This window comes from Manis javanica, chromosome 2 (assembly GCF_040802235.1).
Source record: "Manis javanica isolate MJ-LG chromosome 2, MJ_LKY, whole genome shotgun sequence".
In the NCBI taxonomy this organism is placed as follows: Eukaryota; Metazoa; Chordata; class Mammalia; order Pholidota; family Manidae; genus Manis; species Manis javanica.
Genome location: NC_133157.1, coordinates 117,754,074 through 117,761,750, shown reverse-complemented (window position 1 = coordinate 117,761,750; position 7,677 = coordinate 117,754,074). Strand labels below are relative to the sequence as shown.

The 7,677-nt window shown below is 44.9% G+C and overlaps 1 pseudogene; it reads left to right on the top strand.

Moving 5' to 3' along the window:
• On the top strand, positions 1–7,238 carry LOC140845195 (tubulin alpha chain-like 3; annotated as a pseudogene).
• The last annotated feature ends 439 nt before the right edge of the window (positions 7,239–7,677 follow it).

Here is a 7,677-nt window from a genome sequence, read left to right as displayed (position 1 = left end):
GCCTTTCCATTCATATTGGCCAAGCTGGCATCCGGATTGGGGATGCTTGCTGGGAACTCTATTGTCTGGAACATGGAATTCAGCCGGATGGCATTGTTCTCAGCAGTAAAAAGGATCAGTTGGAAAGTGCTAGAATGGATAAAATAGATGCATCTTTTGATACCTTCTTTTCTGAGACAAGAGCTGGGAAGCATGTGCCCAGAGCACTCTTCATGGACCTGGAGCCAACTGTTATAGGTAATATAAATTTACGTTCCAGTGCACTTTTCAGGCCCACAATCAAAACAAACACACCAAGTATCCAATGGTGGGATTATCAGATTATACAAATCTATCTAAATGGCGACATGTGGACCTTTTCCAAATTTAGAGGATCACTCGATGGCACTTATGCTGAGCAGCATGGCAAACACACCCAGAGGGAAGACTGGTGTAGCCTTTTTGTGTAGCAAAGCAAATTAATTCTTAATTTCTCAACACACATCTATCATAACAAAACTTTTAATTTTCTCCTGGATTTGAAAGCCAATTGCCAGAAGCTTCTGACAAACAACCTGAAATTTTGCATTAGCTGCTTATAAAGGGTAGACTATTTGAAAATGATCCCACAGAGGCAAGGAGCCAAATAAATCTAATTGTGGGGAAAATCAGTACAATTCTATTATGAACAATGGCTGCCTTTGTAGTATCTTGTGCAAAAAACACTTGAAGTGAAGCTGGAGCAATCCTGGGTTGAGAAGTGGCCACAGTATGGAGAGGAGGGTGGATTTGGATTTGGAACTATGTATTAATTAGTTATTGCTGTGTAATAAACTAGCTCCAAGCTGAGTGGCTTAAAACAATAATAATCATTATTTTGTCCATGAATCTGCAATTTGGACAGGGCTCAGAGGGGACAGCTTCTCTCTGTTCCATGTGGTATCAGCTAGGAAGGCTCAAGTGGGACATGGAGGATCTGCTTTGAAAATGGCTCATCTACTTGGTGGCCAGCTGTTTCAGGCTGTTGGCTGAGAGCCAGGCCAGGGCTGTGGGGGACATGGGCCTCTCTGTGGGCTGCTTGGGCTTCCTCACAGCATGGCGCTGGATGCCAAGAGCAAGCATTCCCGTGAGAACAAGGCAGAGGTTCACTGTACTGTAATAACCTAGCATTGGAAGTCACACGATGTCACTTCAGATATATTTACATGGTCAAAGTGGTTACAAAGATCTACCCTGGAAGGGGTATAAGCCTCACCTCTCGATGTGGAAATAGATAGGTTCTAGAAGCACATGAGAGATGAAAAATCTTGTTGTGGCCTCCTTTGGAAAATGCAATCTGTACATACTGGACTGATTGGAGTCCATTTCCCTGTCAGAACAAAGTCAATCCACCAGAACAGTGGATTGATGTCAACATGAAGGAAAAGTTAGAAGGTTTTATTGAAAACGGAAGTTACAAATTGTCGAGGCCAAGATGCTTCAATGAAGATTTAGTGTTTACTCTGCTGGATGCTGTGAAACAATTAAAAATAAGGAGACATTGATAACTTCAAGAACAGAGGACACTAGTACAGAGGTGAGGAGGAGCAATTGCGGTATGTTCTGATTTGAGTTGTAAGTATCCTCAGAGAATACCTGAGTTTTTGTTTCAGACACATGGGAGTTAGCTGGAGTCTGCTGTCCTAGGAACCTGAGCAGGGTGGAATATGTCCCCAGAGGACTTAAGTAAATGTAGCTGAAGAAGCCATGTGAGAGTCCACATCCCAGTATTAGGATTATTGTAGCAGACATTTTAATTTGTGCCAATGCACCACAGACACTAGGCCTATGGTAGGCCTAAGGCCCAAGATCAGAAGCTAAGCAAGTAAGAGAAGAGACAGGCAAAGACCCAGAAGAAATTCCCTAATCCTTTAGAATATAGCCTGCTAGGAGGGTGATTTTGAGGGTCCTGAGCTGTCCAAACAAAAAGGCCTAAGGTCCAGGGTTTAGGGAGGAGGCCCTGGTTTTCCTCATTATGTCCAGCACACGTGCCAGGCACTGTTCTTGACATTGGAGGCACGTATAGTCTCGGTGTTCATGGAACCCACAGAGTCAGGTGCAGACCTATAAAAGCCAAATAGGGTGCTTGAAAGCTGACTGGATAGTCATCAGATGTCTACTCCTGAGGGAACAGCATTTGCAAATTCACAGAGGTGTAGAGGAACATGCAGCCTAATAGTTCAGTGTGGCTGGAATGGAGGGTGTGTGCAGGAGGGCAATGAGAAAGGAGTCTGGGCCATGGGCCTGGTAGCAGGAGTCAGGAATTTGGACAGAGAAAGGACCTTGCAGGGCACAGCTGTAAGGGATGGAGATTCAAGTGGAGAGGAGCTAAATGGCATTGGAGGTGAGGCAGCCAAAAAGCCATCAAATAATTGTGTTTAAAAACCATCAAAGCCCCTGCAGATGCTGGTTGAGGATGCTGGGCCAGGCACTGAAGTCTCCAGACAAAATGCTAAATGGCAGGAAGTTAGAGTGGCAGTTTGGTGTGCATATGAAGCAGGCTTCTTTCGGAGTATACGGTTGGGTTTAGGAATTCATGGTCATATGCAGGAGCGCACGGTGAATTGAGAAAACTGTCTTGCTCTTAAAATATTAGAGCATTTGCTCTTAAGCAGTGAGCTTCTCCTACTATCTATAGATATCTGGTGCCAAGGCCTGGGAAGCAGATTTGCATAAATACATGCCATGAGGCCAGTGTTATTATTGCTTTGTGTAGCTGTTGTTATGTGGGCCTTGTACCATGCCCTGTGAACTTGTTTAATCCTCATAACTCAGTAGGGCAGGTCTTGTTAATATCCTGCTCAGTGAGATGAAATAATTGAGGCATAGATTTGCTAAGTAACTGCTCTGTAGTCAAATGAGGAAGGCAAGATGTGAACCCAAGAAACTAATTCATGAACTCACGCTGTAGCCTACTTAGCCCTCTAACACTGCTGTGTGACTCCTGAGGATTTGTGCTGTCAGGGCATTCGAAGGTGGGGGATTGGGTCCCAGACTTCTGCTGTCTTCTCATGGTACCCAGGGTTTGAAGGCAGTGAAACTAAGCACGAGTTGCACTGGTTACATTCAATACTGCCAACATCTTAACACCAATTTCTCTGCATCACACATTTATGTGAACTGCATTTGAGTCTCGTGGGTGTTTGAGTTGCCATATGGGCCTTCTTTGTTAAAGCCTCTTTTAAAGTATATGGATACTACAGATTGTCATGCCTTTCCAGTGTTGGTTGGCTGTTTGTAGATAGAAATAGTTGTCTTAGAATGCCAAGGTACCATCAGGTGTGTAGTGGGTTAAATAGTGTCTCCCAAAAATCTGTGTCCACGTAGCACCCCAGAATATGACTTTATTTGGAAATAAGGTCTTTGTAGATGTACTTAGCTAAGATGGGGTCATACTGGATTGGGGTAGTCCTAAATCCAGTGACCTGTGTCCTTATGAGAAGAAGACAGGAAAGAGGGGGTACCTGTGCAGGCAGAGACTGGGCATGTGGCTGTAAGTCAAGGAACCCAAAGCATTATCAGAGTCACCAGGTTCTGGGCAGAGGATGGAATAGTCTCTCCATCAGAACCTCCAGAAGGAACCAGCCCGGCCCACACCTTGATTTTGGACTTCTGGCCTCCTGAACTGTGGAAGAAAAAATGTCTCTCGTTTGAGGCCACTGAGTGGGTTGTAATTTGTTATGGCAGCTCTAAGAGAGTAACAAAGGGGCATGATGAGAAAACATACTGTCAGTTTATAGGGAAATGCTGGTTCCTTTCACTAGCCTGAGGAAGGCTGGGTCAGTAGTTTAAATTCATCCCTTTCCCACCATGTGGAGGGTAGACCGGGGGTCAGGGTACAGGGCTGTGCATGGATCAACAGGGGGCTGGCAGCTGAAGGGTGTGAAGCACACTGACCCTCTGGCAAGTACCCCTCCCTCTTCCACCCCGAGCAGCTCCTGAATGGAAAGGAAGACGCTGCAAACCACTATGCCCGAGGTCACTGTTCTGTGGGGTCAGGGATCACTGACCTCGTGCTGCAGAGGATCCGAAAGCTGGCGAGTGGCTCCCTTCTCCTTAGGCAGGACCACACCCAAGAGCCTGGGGGTCTGCAGGCACCTCCCCAGCAGCCCCTGTGTTTTCTGGCCTCAACGTCACACCACCCAGCCTGCACCCTGGAGCCTCCTGAGGCTGTCACAGTGGGGAGGCGTCCTGGTGTTGGCTTTGAGTGGCTTTGCTACTTACAAAGGGCATAAGTACCCTCTTTACTTACTGTAAAGCCCCATCTTCTTTTTCTCTCATTAGACTTATGAGGAAACGTTTTATTTCCTCCCTCCCTCACAGCTTTATTGAGATATAAGTGACGTGTAACACTCTGTAAATTTAAAGTGTACAGAGTGATTTGACACGTGTATACACACACACACACACACACACACACACAGTGAAATGGTTACCACACTACAGTTAACCACCCATCTGCTCACATGATTACCTTTCTCTCTTTTTTTATTTGTAGTGACGATATTTAAGATCTGCCCACCTAGCAACTTTCAAGTATATAATACAATGTTTTCAACTACAGTCACCATGCTGTACATCAGATACCAAGAATCCCAATTCATCTTGTCACTGAAAATTTGTGCCTTTATACCAACATCCCCCTGTCTCCCTGACCCCTGTGCCCCTGGCAACTACTTTCTCCTCTCTCTTTCTACAAGTTTGGCTTTTGATTCCACATATAAATGAAATGATACAATATTTGTCTTCCTCTGACTTATTCCATTTCACTTAGCACAAAGCCCACAAGGTCCATCCGAGTTGTTGCAAACAGCAGGATTTCCCCCTTCATATTGACAGTGCCCCATCTACTCTTCTGCTGCTCATAGTTTATCTTGTTATCCAAGACTTCCAAAGCATGTGAAAACTTGTCATTTCCAATAGTGACCACTGTTTGTAAAGTTAACTCAGGCAACACCCCACAAGATGACTCTGTTTACTAACAGTTAATTCTTCTCCAAGGACCTCTGTCTGGAGAATTCCTTGCCCAGTAAACGTTTTGGCATTTGGCATAGTCCTTAGGCAATGCCATGCCTTCACACAAGCACAGTAGGCTGGGTATAGAAGTGGTATGTATCTACTGGGAGGGAAAGTGATAGTTCATCATTTGCTAGTCATTTTCTCTTCTTTGTTATTGGTAAAGACCTTGCTTTAGATCACATACAGATAAATCCATGGAGGGCAGTGAACGACAGTTGAATGTTTATGCTTAACTTGGAGTAACACTCTAAAGTGCTTCCCCCACAACAGAACTAGGCCCTCGAATGTGTTTCCTCATGGATGTTTGTCTGGACTTGAGCACGGTAAAACCAGTCCTTTCTGAAGGTTTTTGTTTTTTGTTAGGAACTTGTATAGCCACCACCCTGGCTTCTGGTTAACTTGGCTGAGTTCTCACATCTCATCCACTTTCCCTAGGCAGAACAGTGCAGTGGGCTGCAGGGATTTTTGATTTTCCGAAGCTTTGGAGGAGGCAGCGGATCAGGATTTACATCCCTCTTACTGGAACAGCTCTTGGCAGAATATGAGAGGAAGACGAAATTGGAGTTTTCTGTCTACCCACCCCCAGGATCTCCAGTGATGTCATAGAGCCTTACAACTCTATCCTCACCACCCCCTTCACCACAGAGCACTCGGACTGCACCTTCATGGTGCACAATGAGGCGATCTATGACATTTGCCATCATAAACTTGGTGCTGGATGCCCCTCTTATGCCAGCATTAATAGGCTTTAGGTCAGGTGGTATCTTCCATCACGGCTTCCCTACGATTTGAAGGGCCCTTGAATGTGGACCTAATTGAATTCCAGACTAACCTAGTACCTTATCTGAGAATACATTTCCCCATGACAACCTCTGCTCCCATCATCTCTGCTGACAGTGCCTACCATGAGGAGTTCTCTGTGTCAGACATCACTGCTGCTTGCTTTGAGTCATCCAACCAGCTGGTCAAGTGTGATCCTCGCTTGGGGAAGTATATGGCCTGCTGCCTACTCTACAGAGGAGATGTGGTCCCTAAGGATGTGAATGCAGCAGTTGCAGCCATCAAGTCAAGGAATTCTATGCAGTTTGTAGATTGGTGCCCCACTGGTTTCAAGGTAGGCATCAACCCTCAGCCCCCCATGGTGATGCCAGGGGGAGTACTGGCCAAGGCCCAGTGGGCTGTCTGCTTGCTCAGCAACACCACAACCATTGTGGATGCCTGGGCCCACCTAGACTACAAGTTTGACCTCATGTATGCCAAGGGGGCATTTCTACATTGGTACATCAGAGGAGACATGGAGGAAGGTGAGTTCTTAGAGGCCAGAGAAGATTTGGCAGCCCTGGAGAAGGACTATGAGGAAGCAGGGCAAAGTCTCTGAGGCAAATGTGACTGATGGAAATGAACATTAAGCTGAAGGGACATGCTTTCTTTCCAAGACATTATACATTAGTGGGTAGAGTTGCCTTGATTGCAAGAAAAAGGAAATTAAATCAAGCAAGATCCCCAGCTCCACCAAGAATTAAAGGGGCAGTGTTAACAAAGAGCACATTTTTCCTTCTCTGTCCCTGGGATCCAGCACTGCTACTTGGGAGCCTGCAAGGTTTTTCTTTATTCACTTTCCTATTTGCTTATTAACATTCATTAAACATTCATTAAAAAATTCTTTTAGTGTATATCCTCGAAATTGAACTTATGAGCATCTGCCACACATAAGTGTTTTTACCACTTCCTGGATGATGAAAAGACCATAGAACACCTCACCTTCGTTTACTACCCTTCTGCCTTTTGTGTATTGTTACATTATGGTTTGATGCTCTGTGTATTTTAAACCCTACAGACGTTGATTACTATTGCTTTAACCAGCACCGTTTGCTTAGATTTACCCACCTGCTATGTCAAAGGTACTCTTCATTCCTTCCTGTATTACCATACTTCCATCTGGGGTCATTTTATTTCTGTCAAAATAACTCCCTTTTCTATTCTTACTGTGGACCTGGGGTTGAGAGGACGTGACATTTGACTATCCAAAGAGTGAGATGGCCTGAGATGAGGATTTATGTGCTAGTTATATGCGACCTTGGGGCAGGGACCCTCTTAGTACCTATAGGATCAGGCATAGGTAGGTACTCAAATGTCTTTTAAATTGAAAAGTGCCAGGAGATGATCTTATCCACTACTTTATTGAATACCACCCATGTGACTTTACCGTTTTATGTTCCTCTTCAGTCTCTCCGTAAAATCAGGTTGGATCTTCATATACCCTCTACCACCGCAGAGGAAAAATGCGCCCCTTTCTAGGGCCATTTGTTGCTTTTGAACCTTCGCCATTTGACTTACCTTCTAGAAGATTGCTCCTTCAGTCTCCCTTGTATATTCTCTCTCCTTTTCTTCACTGATTTGTTTTCTTCTCCCTACCAGTATGTCAAGGTCCCCTCATTCAAAACAATCAACCCTTTTTGCTGGATTTTACTACTCCCATAATATGCTATCACATCTGTCCACTCTGCCAAACATTTCAAAAGGATATGCATTCCATACCACTGCCTTATCCTCTGCTTACTCCTCAACCTTTGTAACTTGGTGTCTTCCCCACCATTCTACAGAAACTTATCTCGGAGACCACTGATTGTACTTTATTTA